Genomic DNA, 16,879 nt, shown 5'->3' with positions numbered 1-16,879 from the left:
ACCAGCTGCCCAGGCAGTCTGGAAAAATACATGAAATTCTAAGGAAGGATCATCCACCTCAGGATCATCCTTTTCAATACTAATACGCAGCTTTTAGGTGAACTGATCAGATACAAACATCATATATTCACTGTAAACAAACAGTACATCTGCACTGCACCAGCAAGTTTCCTGTGGCAGCATGAAATTTAAAGATGAAAAGTCACCCAAAACCCAAGCAATGTCCTTGTATATATTCGAATGTTCACCAGTAAGTGTAGAAGTAGCACTATTGAAATAGCAATAAGGCTATTTCAAGAGCATTCCACAGGACTGAGGAGATGACCTAACACATTTTCACCTTATGATGAAGAACTGCTGCCCTGAACAAGAATTGCCAAACCACCAGCATTACCTCTGTATTTGAGAAAATGGTGGCAGATAGAGGAAATCATTCAGAAGAGACTCCAGTCCTGGTGCACAGGCTTGTAATCCTTGGTAGCACCTCTGCTAGGATTAGCTGCTGAATCTTTTTCTGATGTGGCATCATCCTGTGCTCCTGACCATTTCTAGGTGGCTGACAGGCTCTTCTGTCTATTGCCGCTGATGATGACCTCACTTCAGTCATTCACAATTTTACCATTATACAGCATGAATTTTCCAATTCTTGTCATGCTTGGATAAGAATTCCTCTATGCTTATAAAGCTTCTACTACAACAAAATTCTGCAATGCAGAAAATTCAGCAACACAGGCTGTCAGAAGCAGACAGCAGCAGAGCTAACCGGTGCATTCTCCAATTTGGCTGACACCAAACTACCATTTGGTACCATCTGGAAGCTGTTGAGCTTCCATAATGTTTGCTCACATCTGGTCTCATTGACAGTTCAGAAGGCACAGATGTGATTACCTGCTTCTGAACATGCAGACATATTGCATAGCTGTAGAGATGCTATGGACCACAGTGCTGATTTGAGTTTTATAAAACCCTGTAAGAATTCATAACGAATACAAGAGTTAGTCACGGTACTTATTGCAACCAAAGATACTGTACATTGGCACCCATGAGGCAACCTCAGGTGCTCTGCCAGTGTGTGACACATGTTTATTCACAGTTTACTCAACCTGTGAATCTGTGGATCTGGAGCCAAAAGGGAAATTCCCTTCTCTTCCCATCTCCCAAGCTGAATCCTTCCTTTGCAATTCTCAGTAGTACAATCTGGCTTTCAGTACCCATCTAAGATTTAATTTTTTTAAACAAATACTTTGCCACAATGCGTATACAGGACATAAACAATGCACTGCAATGCAATGCCATAGCATAATACTGTCGTGTGTTTTGATCTTTTACATAGGTTCTGAGTTTGCAATCCAATGCTGGGCAATACTCTGCTGCCCAAAGTACATGTGGAACAGATGATCCAAGCAGTATTTTAAGCAGGCTAACAATTATACAATTCCCTTCAACTACTGGCATGGAAAGAGATGACCAGGCTTGTTCCTTTTCACCATCTATTATGCCAAATTTCTGTTAACCTCTGCCAACAGAACAATGACTTCTACGCACTCTTCCTTGCTAGGCAGGCGGGAAAAGATGCACCAGCACTGCAAGGGAGGGGTGGGGTCAAGTGCTCATTGCACTCAGACAAATAAGGTCATCTAGGCATGCACAGTAGTTTCATTAGGTTTGCTGCTCTGAAGGATTTTGTAGCTTTTGTTGTACATATCAATCATATCAGGAAGAAATTAAAATACCTAAGCTGGTTTTGCTTACAAAAGACTGTTATCCCTGCAAGTGCTCTGAACCAGGCCCATTTGATACCCTCATCATTCTGATTTTCATCTTCACTGTCTTAAACCGCACATGATTACTGTTCTTATAATGCTATATATGACATGCTTACTCATCTGCATTGCTTTGGCATTATTATTACAGACTAATCCCACTGGAGTATTATTGAAATGCCCAATATCAGAACAACCCTGGGACTTCATTTCCAATCCAACATGCAACTGCATCTCTATGGGAATAGCACTAATGCAATGTCAATCCCTATTTCCTAGTTAAGACAATGCTATGTTACAGTTTGAGGGTAAAAAACCCAGACTACTACATGTATCACCTCACTCACAATTCATTACTTATGCCAACCAGCAAACTCCTAATTAGTTAGAAGTCCCTGAAGTCTGTTCTTTCCTACATGTACTCCCATACTGGTAATAATATTAACATAGTCAGCATCAGAAGGGAAAGCACAGAAGTTATTCCCAGACTTCTTACGAATTCACACTGGGACTTGCCTTCCCTCAGCCAAGAGAGGGTCTTGGGACTGCCTCAGGGCTTCCATCGCTTCCTGCTGTTACAGGGACAATCCCTGGTACATGCCTGTCCATGCTGCACCAGCCACTCTACAGCTTCCTTGGCATCCACCTATCTCTGCTATGGGGTTCAGGAATCCCGCTGAATCCTGGAGATGGCTTGGCAAGGGGAGCACAGAAGTGCACACTTCTACACACAGGCACACATAAGATGAAAAAGAAAGGTTTCTGCTCCAAAGAGCTTCCCTTAGATCTCCAGTTCTGTAAGCAGGAGCATACACAGGAGCTGAATTCTAAAGAAAACATTACACTGCTGCTGTTCTCTGAATTGCAGGTATGGAGGCTTCTCTCAGGCTTGCTGTTGCAATACCATGCCTGCATGTGCCTGACCTGCAGCCAGGTCAGCTGGTGCATTCACTCTATGATCTGTACACTACGATATGTAGCCTGGAGGACTACAGGGATACTCAGCATAGCACAAGAAAGCTTCAAAGATAAGCAGATGCTCAGATTCAAGACTGGGTAAATCTTACTGTGAGAGAGTGAACACATGGAACAACTCGCAGGTAGGAAAAACTGAAAAAAATACCACGGCTAATTTTTCTTCAAGGATAATAGCAACAGAGTAAAGCTTCTCATATTTTATACAAGACTTCTTGTCATTTTCTACTTTTTGGTGTATGTAAATAATATCTTTCAATGAATAAACAGCATGTAAAATAAATTCTCATGAGACCTATGAACCTGGAATATATTCACTTTTTCAAAAAGAAAATAGTACTAGATGACAGAAGAGATTTTTTTCACAGAAAAATATTTGAAAGCTGAGAAAATTCTTAGTCAAAAGTTTCATTATTTATTTTTTAAAGTGCTACCATTTTATATCTTAATGCACAATTAAAGTAAAACTCAAAAATATTTACCTTCATTTCATATATTGAGTCCCTTTTGTGAAAATTTCATTTTAAAACCAAAAAAATGTGTAAAATCTATACCACCAGGTCAAGTGATTGCTTCTATTCTCCACCTAGTGAATTTGAGTTTGTCAAGTGCAGCTCAAACAGGACATATATAGAACTGAACACTGAAGTAAAAAAAAAAAAAAAAATACTTGCTGTTATTGACATTTTTCTACCAAAACCATATATAATTAATAAGTAAGTAATTGGTAAGTTTGCTGAAAATATAATGAATGCTGTCCTTGAATGGATTTTCCCTTGTATGTCAGCAGAAATTCTGCAGAGAAAACAATTTGCTTTATATCCCAGTAGGCATCTCATGGCTTAATAAGAAATTACATAAAGATACAGTCAATTCTTTGGGAACAGATAGCAGTTTGTTATAGTGGAGACATCACATTTACTCAGTGTTTCAAGTCCTGTGGGTATGTGTATTTCTCTTAGTGTGACAAAAGGGATGTCAAGAGATGATAACAGTCCATTCCTTGTTGCCCTTTTCTTGACTGGCTGTCACTAACTTCTAAAACGCCTAAATTTCTATCAAAAACAAACAAAACCACATCAGTGGGGAGAGTCTGAGGACATGAGGCTAGTCACAACCTGTCCTGTGGCCTCCTCTCCAGCCTGTGGAGGGACAATCCCCAAACCAGTCCTAGTACAGAAGCCAGCAACCCACAGTGCAGGACAAACTGGTATGAGGTGCAGCAGAGCACACTAAAAGGCACAACACGCTGCAGTTACCAACAAGACTGTGAATTTAAAACACTGCCAATGCAGGATGCCTTGGGTCAGCAGCCAGGTTAATCTGTATAAATGTACAGGTGAAATGTTGTACCATTTTCAGTGAAAACAAAGGAGATAGGTAAGGTAAAGACACTTGCAAAAAACTGTCTAAAACAGATTCAGTTTACACTGACAGCTGTTCTGGTTGTGTACAGGGCATTAGATTATCTCCTTTTTATCTTTTTTTTTTTGTTGTTGTTCCCAGCTATAAGAGCATCTACGAGATGACTTTGCCATTGTAAAAATATTACCTAAAATCCAAATACATTCCATCAGTCCTTATAGACTAGAAAAAGTCTGCCTAGCCTAGGCATGACACAGAAAAGGAAATAAGGGTATTTTTCAACCCATCACAAGCAGTGATATACAGGACATGATCACATAATTCACTGAGAACACCAGGCCTGCAGGACACAGCAGCACAGTTCACACCTGGGTTCATTGGTTGCTTGTCTAAAACGAGCTTAGCTCTTGTGCCTATTTGGTTTTGGGTAAATTTTTCATATTCACAGAATCCTTGGCAGCCACACTCTCTAAATCCCAACTGAGGCATTCAACAAAGGTGGTCTTCAATTTAACCAAGAATGTAAGTATTATATTTGAAATTCTAACTAAAATATCAGAATTTAATACAAATATTAAATTTGTATTTAATACAAATAGGCCTGAAAAATCAAATAATCACCAGAAAGCCAGCTGCAGACAAAAAAAAAAAAAAAAAAAAGGCTCTTAATTCTTAATGAAAGAACCTCACCAATTTCAGTGGAAGAGTATTGGAAGAAACATATATGACACAGTTATCAATGCACACTACAGTAATTCCAGTAATTACATTTCAGGAGTGAACAATGACTGGAGTAAACCATTATTATCTTCCCAGAGCTTAACATTTGCATCCCACAGCCTACAGTGCAGCCCCAGTGCTCCTCCTCCTCCAGTAGCAGCACAGCCGTGCTACCAATGGCACATGCTCAAGGTCCTACATCCTACTTGTGTCTGAATCCACTCCTTGGAGACAGGAATAGTAGAGAACATCTGCCAGAAAAACAAAAAAAAGTGTGGCATGGTGTAAAATCAGTTTTCACATTAAAGCAGCTTCATACAGAAAATACCTGAATGATCTCTGTAAATTCACCTTACAAAAGGGATGGCTTCATGTGAGGGTGCAAAAGAAAGCTGCTTTGAACTTAGGGGAAAAAGTGGCCCATGGCAGCCGCTGTGTAAGAAGCAGAGAGGTTTCTCCAGGCTAACTGTGGCAGATATGCAGATTAAAACAAGAGATGGATGGCCATGTGTCTAGAGGCTTTTTCAAGCCAGACAAGCGCTGGTGAGGGAACAACAGGCTTTTTGGTCCTCTGGAAGCAGGAAAAAACCACCTCTGGATAGTCCTGCTTGCAAAAATTCCCCAGGGAAAGAGTTTTCAAGCATTTTTTATTTGTTTTGTTTTATTGTATTTGTAATTGAATTGCACAATAGTGCCAGAAAACAAAATGAGAACAGAAGTTGATAATCCAAATCCTCCCAAATATTCCAAGTACTATGATCCCAAAATTATTCATGACATTGCTTTGACAGATATTGTGCAAAGGGATCAACTTGAGTTATCTTAATACAGATGACGGCATCTGATTCTTCTAAGAGCTGTGCCTATTAGGAATTTTTGTCAGTGAACACTTCTGAATTCCTTTTCTGTACTTTTTCTTTTTTTGCTCTACATCAAGGACTGGAAAACTCAGGCTAAACACACTTATTCCCCATTTATAATCCCTGAGCAGAGAAATTAAACTGGAGCAAAAATTATTAAAAAAAATATAAAACATTATAATATTTAGTTTCAGTAAATACGAATACTTTAATATATTACTGTAAGCATATCCAGATTTAGTTAAATCACAACAACAAAACCTTTTCTTGTATTATTATCTATAAAGAAAATATTTTTATCCCTGACATGACACCTTGCAGTAGTGTTGGAATAGAGATACAGTGCAAGCTACAACTTGCTCAATTATGTAGTCTAGTGAAAGCACATTTCTTCCTTAAGCTAGCTGGGAAATTCCAGTGTTTTCATCAATGGCTTTCTTTGAGAGTGTATCTACACTACCCATTGATCACCTGAAAATCTGCAGCCATCAACTTCCTTATCTTCAGATGTGTTCCAGTTCCACCTTGGAGCACTCGCTATGTTTCAGAAAGTTCAAGCATTGTTTTACTTCCTCATTATCTTTGATGACAGCCAAATTCCTGAACATTTGTTGGGTCCGGAGCAGTTCACTAAACTCAAACTTTATGAAGCAAGGACATTGGAAGGTAAAAACAAGCACAGTGATGAATGACTTGATGGTCCATACCTTCAGCTCTTCAGCAGACATTGCAGGGCTTTCCAGAGCTCAAACTTCCTTGCTTCCACACCATATCATTGTTAGATTGGGTGGGGAATGGATAGTAGAAGGTACTTTTGAGCTGAAGGCTATGCCCATAGTTATCTCAAATTTGTATCTCCCACATGAAACAAATATGTCCTTTTGAAAATTTTGATCCTGAGATAAGCAATAAAATCTTAAACTCAGGAATGGCTCGTGCATCAGCAGTACTACCCTGAACTCCTCTGCATGTCTCTGTTGACACTACTGATGAAGAAAGAGCCTCATGACATTAGTCCTTTCTACATTTCTGTCTGAATGGGATGAAGGGCTCATTAACCCTCCTTCACTAGTAGAAACCCTACTGTGAAGAACAGCACAGAACTGAAACTAATTTAGATTTATAAAACTTCTTCCCATAATTCTGATGAATTCACCTCCAACTTCCTCTTCATTTCTTTTTAATGAGAAATTAACATCAAGAGATCTCTTGATAATTTGTGTTTCTTTGCACTGATGTGTCACTACTTACAAAAACACAGCCTGGCTGTTGCAGTTTCTCTACTTTCTAGAGTTAGAAATGGATCAGGCAGGATTGATTACACGACTGATTGCATTTGTGCATTTCAAAGCAGGAAAAAACCACTGAAAAGAATCCTCTCCCTCATCACCTGAGTGACACAAGCAGAGAAACTTGATATGGAAGTATCTCCACCTAGGGATTACCTTTTAGAAAGATATCCCGCATGACTTTGAAAGCATCACATGATGAAAACTCTGCTCTATGTGTAGATAATGTCTATCTGAATTGGGAGTAGACAAGCCTTGAAGACCGAGATCTCATTACAGTGTTGCTATTACATTCAGGATGCCCCTGTGATACAGAACTGTAACCTCCCATTAAATCACCTCTTAATCTTCTTTCCCTTTTAGATTAAGAACTGTCTGAACTGCTTAGGTTTTTGCTATTTAAGACATGTTTTGCCACAATGTTTTAACACCCTGTTGCCACCAGGTAAATTTTAGCAACAGCGTCATTAAATCACATTTCTCCATTTGAGCTGTCATTTATTTTTCCTAACGTACCTTGCACTGCCTGTCATGATCTACAGTTGCTATATAATTTAATGTTTTAGTTAACACAAGACAGTGGTTTTCTCTAGTGTCATGGTAAAACCGAAAGAATAAGAAAAGGATATAGTAATGATGTCACTCCTTTTTAGAAAAACTGCCGTTCATGTATTCAAATAGTGGGTGGTGAATTTTCAAATATTTGAAATTTGGAAGAATGGGCCTGCAGAACTTTTCCTAGTACTTGGATTAAGGAACAAGTATTTAAGGTTTTAGGGGTCATATACATAAATGTTTGTAGAACAAATACAGCTGAATGATACACACCCTGTCTTTCTACTTGGTAGTACTGAAGGAGACTCGGAATGACAAAAGGGTTTATCAAAGTCTCTGTGTAGAAGATTAGGCTATCCTTGTGAAAATGAGATATGGATGAGAGAGATGAGAAATATGGAAAATGTGAGTGAATGCTTCCCACACACTTCACCTTTTGTCCTTTGTGCTCAGTGACCGCTGGTATCTTTACAGTTTGCTTGCTCTTCACCTCTGTGGAAAACCCCAACCCAGCAATGCTGACCTCTGGAAGATGGTAGCTCAAAATCAGGCTGGATGAATGCATTGCTACAAATGGTTTAAAAAGTGATCTGTCAACGACTCATTCTTTTTGTATACTTCAATCTGATATAAAACTAAAGTTACAAGGGTGGCTTAGGGGGCAATTTAATATGCAACGTGACAAATAGGATGCACTGATTTTTTACTAGCTTTTTACAGTGAAAGAAAAAATGCCTGTGACAAAAGATCATTAACTTACTCAATATTCAAGATGAATAAAAAATACAGTTAAAGCCAGTGGAGAAGGAGGGTTAAAGAACTGCAAAATAAACTACTGGCTTATATTAAGATTTACCAAATCAGTGAAACAGTGATGACTTTAGATGTCAATAAGCATTTAAGATCCACAAGAATTTACTATTCCTGTAAAGTAAGTGTGCCAAAATGGGACGAAAAGGGGGAAAAAAATAAAAGGAATAATTCAGGCATTTCTTGGCTGCTAACCTGTGCTCTGGAACTCTCTAATCAATCTCAGTACTTATTCCCTGAAGTTTAATGTATGCATAATGAACTAATGGCAAAGAAGGATGAAGACAGATGCCTTAATTTGCATGAACTAGCTTATTAGATAGTCAAGCTTGCTGAACAAACCACTGCAGCGAAACAGTAGAACACCCAGCTGCAAGAATCTACCTATGTGATTTATTTTTTCATCTAAATTGTCACCATATCCCATTAAATTAGCACAGAAACTGAGATGGCATCATATTAGCACATAGTGACATTGCACATATTAGCCTGTGAGACAACAGGAACATTTCACATCCTCAGGTCACTTCAAGAAGGTGTTTGCAGGTTTTTGCAAAAATCTGAATGTGACATCAATAAGAGGCTTATACTATCTCAGAGCAGCCTCATTATTATATATAGGAAAATGACCTTCCTCTGTGAAACTTCAAAATGTGACGTAAGTTTCACAGGAAAGTTTTTGGCTTTTCTTTCAATATTAACTCTTATCCTCCAGAAACCTTGGTTGAAAAGGAACAAAGATTACACCTCCCTTCCTCTCCAAAAACATTAAGACATGTTAATTCTATATATTCTGGTTCACCTGTACTTCAAAAACACATCTTGTCTGTTGGGTCTATTGCAATGTCCTTCTCTTCCTTCACTGAGCAAAAGGTTAAAACAGGAAAAATGTATATATGGATTGAAGAAATAGCTAAAATCTTCAAATAGACTGAAACAGATAAAGATTCAGCTAAATAGTACTACCTGGAGACTTTAATATTTAATAATAATTAAATTTAATAAATTTAATAATTTAATTCCAAGCACAGTGCAATGTACAGAATCTCAATGAGGGTGCAAATGAGGAAATTGCTAACACCATTCAAAGCAGGCTTGTTGAAATACTTCTTTTAAAGTAAGATAGTCTGTGAAAAAGCTGTCTCTTAATAAAGGCTGTGGTTAAACAGAAGGGAACTGCAGAGTGAGAGCACTTCTCCAGGTTGCTGACTCCATGCAACCAATTCACAAGATGTGTTTATCTCTGGTTTTTTATCCTCTGCTTTTAAAGGATATACTGCCAGCATTTTTAAAGAAAGCATTTTAATTCTAGATTATTTTAAGTTTACAGAAATCACTTAAGGAACCTAGCAGGCCTTTCTCAATACAGAAGCTTCAGTGCAGAGATCTTCTGCTACCATTGAGAGTACAATTTCCTAATCAGAACTAGAGAAAAAGTTACAGAATTTTTACATTTCATATGGTTTCACGTTGGTATAAAGCTTTGCTATGCTACACAAACAAGTGTATTCTGAAATTTTTTTTCTTCTCCACATAAATCAATATGTGGTGTTTTTGAAATGAAACAAACTTCTGCTCCCCGTGGTCTTACAAAATGTCTGTAAAAGAGTCAGTTTTTCTTTCCTTTCTTGATTTACCGAAGACCTGTAACAGGTCTGCACATTCATCATATTTTTCTCAGTGAAGACCCAGAGCTTATTTATGATGGAGATAATCAGCCTAATGTTAGCTGCTACAATCTCATCTGTAAGACTGCTTGGTATGGATTTGAGTTCGTAATTCTTAATTTTAAGTATATATGCATTAAAAAATACAAGATGATGCTCTGACATCTTCTGATTCCCACGTTTTGACTACTGGTCAATGATATTTTTATAGGGTAGTAGATAAATTAAAATTTGTGGTGGATCAGCAAATAAAATGTTCTAGTCTCTACTCCAATTTTATACGCAGAGAAAACTGGATCTATAAAATGTATTTACAACTTGTCAAAAATATTCTGATTTCTCCAATATGCTTAACTCAGGCCATGAAAAGCATGTCTTACCATACATTATAATCATATCCAGCTATCATACTCGTTGGCTAGCACTTGAGCTAGAATGACTTAAACAGCTTTCCTATTATTTTCTGTAGTGTGTGATTAAGTAAGTCAAGTTTCATGACTGGCTAGGTATTCCCATCCACTATATGCTCTCTATTGCACCATTACCTTTTGTTAGTGGCTAAGGAAAAAGCCCTTGGCTTTTAATGGCCTCATCAGAGTTACGTACCATCCTTATCATAAAATTGCAAAAGTTCCTTACTAGGTACCTGGGTTTGTAGCTACAAGTTTGTAATGACTTTCAAATTTCAATTCCAGAAATAAATCTGAAATCTTTCTGGAAGAGAACACTTTCAGTCCCATGTGAATATGTAAAATATAAGTTACTTAGAAATTATTAACTGCACTGTAGCATTTTTATTCTTGATAGATTTGGTCCGTTTTGTTGCAGACTTGGTATAATGGCATGATTTCCCTGTACAACCTCTATCAATTTTTATTTCTCACTTTCCTTAACAGAGCAATATTTTGGGGTTCAACAGTCACACTGTGTTATCAGGTATGCTCACTCATTGTTCAGCAGTGGTATCTAAAGTTCAGCTCCAACATGTCTCATTTTTCTATGACACTACGTCTTAAGTACCTCAAAGGTCAATGCTCATTTTCTATACCATTTATCCAACAAGTATTCAGGGTCACAGTGTCATCTAATACAGGAAGGTCTTGTCAGAACCTTGTCTCACAGTTAACTATTAAGCTGGGCTCGTTTTGCTTCATCAATAAAATCAATTAGCATTGAAGACTGACTTTTGTTCCTGCTTGGATTGATATTCACAGTGTCCTTCTACCAATGTTTTCTGTGAATAAGAGCAATGAAATGTCCTGACTTTGGCCTTGTTGTTATTTTCCCTTATTAAAATGCTCCTTGTTTTGCTTTCTTGTACTCTTTTCAGGTTCGTAATAAGGGAGACTTTACTGAAGAGCCTTCTTTATGTGTTTATTCATGTAACATTAGTGGAATCCCCAAATGACATGGACATAAAGTGAGGTATCTGTGATCTGCACAAGGACAAGAAATAAAAAGAAGATGACTATCTGCATTCTCCTAGCCTGTATATCACCTACAAAGTTAAAAAAGCACCTTACTCTACCAACGTAAAAGATGTGAATGGATCTGTGCATCTATATATAAAAAACCCCAACAGGTGCCCAGTAAATTAATTATGAAATTAAAGCGGCCAAAAAGTTATTTGGGCATCCTGCCAGGTGTTCAAAGTCTTACTGGCCAGAATAATCAATACTAACCATGAATATATAAAGAAAACAGTTTAACATAGCAATACTTAGTACACCTTTGTGTTAGTGAAGCAGTGACTGTCACTCAGATGCTTTTTCTCCTTCTTTTGACACATACATTAGTAACAAAAGAGAAGACAGGAAAGTCATGAAAGAGTTTCCCCAATAGTTAAAGAAAAATGCCTGGGAGCAAAGACCCCTGAAGCACAACTTGATTACTTTAACAAAGGGAAGATTAAATGGTGATTTCATAGTGAAGTGACTATAAGGGATGAAATAAATTTTGATGAAAAACAATTCTTACAAATGAGGTGAAGCTGAACCTGTGCATACTCAAACTAAATGCAGTGTGTCTAACCACAAAAGGTTGTGATGGGTTTTGTATCACTGGCAACCATAAATAGATTGAATGTCCTTCTAAAATATAATTAAAATACAAGTTGAGATATAAATAAATTCCAGGAAGTCATATGCTTTGTTTAGACAGTCACAAATACCTCTTTTGGCTCCATAAATTCACAATATATACATTGAAACTCGACCAGACAGGACCTTTGTTCTTAACATTGCACATTTAAGTAGCAAGGAAACAAAATCTAGTTTGCACTGATGCTATAATAAACTTCTGGTCTTCCAGATCCTGCACAAACCAAACCACTTCTTTTATTCTACACTATGAGGCATGCAATTACATCTCTGTCTGCCCCATGTACCACAGATGTGATGAGGAAGACACAAGAGCACCAGAATCTCTTTTCCTCTTTTGATTGTAAGAAATGAATAGAAACTACAAAAATGCTATAAGGCAAACAAGTAAAGAAATAACCTTTTCTCCATCCATAAAAAATACTTTGAGCCATTTCATCTTGGCAAAATGGACATAGAATTTTATAGCAACAAAAAAATATTAAGATTTTTGTGTATAAATCAAGGTGTAGAGTGAGAATGAACAGCTCTGATCCACTGATACAGTGGAAAAGAAGAGGAAAACTACTATCTAGATCTGGAGTAGAATATTTAGAATATCATATTATTTATCTTTGTAGATGGTATATTATTTCCTTACTATTTTCATACCCTGAAATGATAATCACTGAAGAAGCTGAAAGAGATATTTAAAAAAACCCAAACAGATGGAAATTATGTACTAAGTCCTTTAAAGAGGTATTAGAAAATATATTAGGAACATTAAAAACATCAAGTTAATTATCTATAACTGTAAGACAAAAAGAAATTATTAAGCACAAAGAGACTTAAGCAGGCAAATGGTAAAAAAATTATCCCAAACTTCTCAGATGAGCAAACTTCCTTAAAGGAACAATTTTCTTTGCTAGCCATATGCTTCTGTCAACAGAATTGTGCAACACAAGACTTTTGAAAGAGAGAAATGCCCTCCTGGGTCAGATCAACACTCAATCTAATCCTGCTCCATCTTGGAAAGCAAGAAAATGAGGTTTAGGGAGAGAATGAGAGCCAGCCTACTTTGCCCAGCCTGGCCCTGCCACGGTTCCTTGACACCCAGTAGTGTCACATTAGAGAGTACAATGCTTCTCAGTCTTTGCAATATTTACATACAAACCTCTTGGCAATTAATTTATTCAGTCTCTACTGAATCCACTGACACATTTGTGTAAACACAGATTTACTGCCTGCTCTTCCTCTCTAGAGATACTGGATCCATGAGTATCTCTACTGGATCTCAACTGAATGAGGCAGAAATCATTTTTGCTGTTGAATACACATTTTTCTTCCAATACTGGATTAATAGCAGTACAGAGAAGAACATTTAAATAGATTTCCACTCAGGGAAAAATATATTGCCTGACAAATTTTTAATACATTTCCTTACTTCTGAACAGACTGGGGAACCTGAGCATTCCTTGTCGATTTTCTTTTAATGTACTGTACATTTTTCTGAAGACACCCCCTTTTCTTGCCCCAAGAAAGCCCAGCTGGGCTATTCCATGAAAATGCAGTGATTTTTCAAGAGGTCAATAATAAATTTTAGCTTCTCAGTTACCCAGAAGAACCTCTAGTAGCTGTAATAGGCTGCTGTACTCCACAAGAAACAGTCAGTCTGGTTTCACAAAGTTTTACAACTTCTTGTAGACAGCAATGATTATTTGGATTGGTAAATTTTATGTTTATCCAGGAAGAGATCGTGATCAGTTGCACAATCCTGGGGTTACAAATCTCCCTGTGCTTGGCACCTCCTTCCATGACCTTTTAAGAACATATGGTTTTCCTCCCTCTTTCCCAGATCACTCAACTAGTCCGGTGTCTCCTTCAGAGACTGTCTCCATGCTCCTAGTTCAAACCTAGTCTTAACCATCTTTCATTTTTACCTAATTTCCTCTCCTCACATGTCCACTACACCATGCTTTCTCTTCTAACGGAAACCTTTAAAGGAGAATAAATTTTTCAACAGACATCACCAACGTTTTGATTAAAATGAACAAAACCAAGCGTCACAAGGGTATCTTCCCTTTTTTGGAGCTTAGAGACCATGCCAGAATTGTGCAGGAAAACAATTGTCCCGGAAGATGGGAACCCCAACCTCAGGAGATGCACTGATGCTTCCCAGCCTGTTTCAGGTTCCAAGCTCCACTAAAAAATCCTGTGGTATCACCGTGACTAGAAGGCAGGAGCCAGGGACTCGTGCTTCAAACTAACAGGTGGCCAGAGGAGTACAAGCACATGTACACACTGCAAGCACATTTGCTGAGTACAGAACAATTTGCTTGGAGCTGCCCATCCCTGCCTCAAAATGTGTGTGTGTGTGCAACAGCTAAATTGCTGAGACAGTTTTTTAATGATGTTATAGATGCTATAGCATCTATATCATCCTATACTACATATAGCTAAACTGATTTTTCTGGAAAAAAAATGCAGCTACAATAAATTAATACATTTTACTTTGAAAGGCTAAAGGTTGTCAAAATTATATGCAATTAAATCTAAATACACATGAATGAACATGTTTGGTGCCATCAGCAACAAAACCTGCTGTGTGAGTCGCAAAAACAGTTTAAAGTCAGTTAAATTTTCAGACCTTGTATCAGTTGGGTATTTGAAAAAGTGCACATCCCTCATGTACAGTATTGCCCTTAATACATTTTCTCCTTTGTGGTAAAAGAAGTCAAATGAGACTGTTCTCTATCCTAATCCTTTTCAGTGCTGAAAAACATCAGCATGTAGCAAACCTGTAAGGAATATGTATGAATAAATCTTCAGCAATCTCAACTAGGTAAGAGCTCAGTGACCTTTGTTAATTTTCTACAAGAGAGAAACTTCTTTCACGTTTATCTGTGTATGAAACATGAATGACATATGAAGTCCTTCCAACAAAGTTATTTTGATGAAAAGGAGGAAGGACAAGAAAGAAATCTTCAATAATAAATATGTGAAAGCAAATTCAGAAATTTTCAATGTCAGTGGGAAGGAAAAGACATATAGCTCTGCAGCTGCTTCACAGACCATTTGGTAAACCTCCAGCAGGTTAAACAAACACACAGGGAAGCCTGCAAATGATACAGCAACTGTAGGCTCTCATCAAACATGAAAATCAGCAAATGACTTTGCAGATATAATAAACACCTCAAGTGCAGAAAAGCTTACTAGCCTGTGATCTGCATTTCACAGGTCAGAACACTTGCTTCTGCTCGGAAATCACCCAAGATCGTTACCATAATAACTGTGACTGCAGAGGTTACAGCTAATGGATTTCTAAATGCTTAAAATCTCTTCAGTGGCATTTTGTGCTGATTTTTAGAAGTACATAGTAAAAGTAAATGTCTATGAGAAAAATGCAAATTGAGGGAAAAAAGTGCTTTTGTAGACACATACTTGAATTTCCTAACCCATGAATGTTTTATTTTCAAGTTTTACTTCTGCAATGAATTCTTTTTTCTCACCATGAGAACTATGAAAAAGGTCAGGGATGATTTTGGCAGGTTTTCTCAGGCAAATCGTGCTCTTACTCTGCAAAACCAGTTAGCCAGTGAAGACTACTTCACATTTTGGTGAGGGATGAAGGATAGGTAACATAGTGCTGCATCTGCAATATTAGAGTGCTTCTGAAATCTGAGGGAAGCTGAAGTTAAAGGCATGGCAGGTTTCTTTTGACAAGGATGGAAAAACTGACTGAGGACTGCACAAGTCAGGCAACATTGCCTGAGAAGGTGGCTGCACTGCAGCAAATGATCCAAGGGGGCCTGCTGATGTTAGGAGCACTCTGTCAAAAAATAACGGGATCGTTTAAATCTTCTGCAGTTTTACTCAGCAGAGGAGCCTGAAGGAATTGGACCAAGTTAACTGCAGCATGAGAAGAGCTGCTTTTGAATACTCACTGTCTTGCCAATGCCATATTAATCACCAAGCTAACAAAACAGGCTCTGCAGCTGTGTTTGCACGTAGGTAAACACGTACCCACAGGGATGCATCATCCCTCTGTCACATCTGTCAGTCACCGAGAGCCTGGCTCAGATGTTAAGAGCTGAGCTACAGGAATAACCTGGGAGCCATCTTCCCTCCTGAGCACTGTCACTTAATGGAACTTAGATCCCAGGATCACTTCAGAAATATTTTTTTTTTTTTCCCAATCAATGTGGACTTTTTTTAAAAAAAAACCTTTTATCTCTCCATTTTACTTTCCAGATTTCTCACTTTTTTCTGAGATTATCTTTCAAAAGATAATTAATGCACTCCATCTATTCTACTATTATGATATGTAGTACAGAATTTTTCCTTGTTTAAATCACAGCACACATGATCTTAAATTCAGCTAATACAATTCCGTACTGGCAACTCAATTACATCATAACTGGATCACATGTTCTGCTTTTAATTTAGACTGGATTCTGAATTCTGGAATTTTTATATATATATATATATATATACACATATATATACACATACATACATACATATAGATATATAAATTCAATTACTTTCTTATTTCTTCAGAACCTCTGCTTGCTTTCTGATAGTAATATGTTTTTTTATTTAAACAGACATTTCTAGATGTTACAAAACTCCAAGAGTCACAGTGAAGAAAGAAGGGTCTTTAAAATTCTTTGGCTTCCACCTGACCTACATTTGAGTTCATCAGTTGTGGGTAGTAGACAAACCCCTCAGGAAAGCCAGATTTGGTGCAGCTTGAGACAGAATATGAGCATTTGCTGCAGAGCAGGCTGTGGGTCA

The 16,879-nt window shown here is 37.6% G+C and overlaps 1 protein-coding gene across 7 annotated transcripts in view; it reads right to left on the bottom strand.

Moving 5' to 3' along the window:
- Window positions 1-16,879, bottom strand: part of LOC131591740 (glutamate receptor-interacting protein 1) — a 311,658-nt gene that overhangs the window by 77,390 nt on the left and 217,389 nt on the right. The gene's annotated exons all lie outside the window — the stretch shown is intronic.

This window comes from Poecile atricapillus, chromosome W, assembly GCF_030490865.1.
Source record: "Poecile atricapillus isolate bPoeAtr1 chromosome W, bPoeAtr1.hap1, whole genome shotgun sequence".
Classification (NCBI taxonomy): domain Eukaryota; kingdom Metazoa; phylum Chordata; class Aves; order Passeriformes; family Paridae; genus Poecile; species Poecile atricapillus.
The sequence above is the reverse complement of the archived record's forward strand: the minus strand, read 5'-3'. Positions and strand labels throughout refer to the sequence as shown.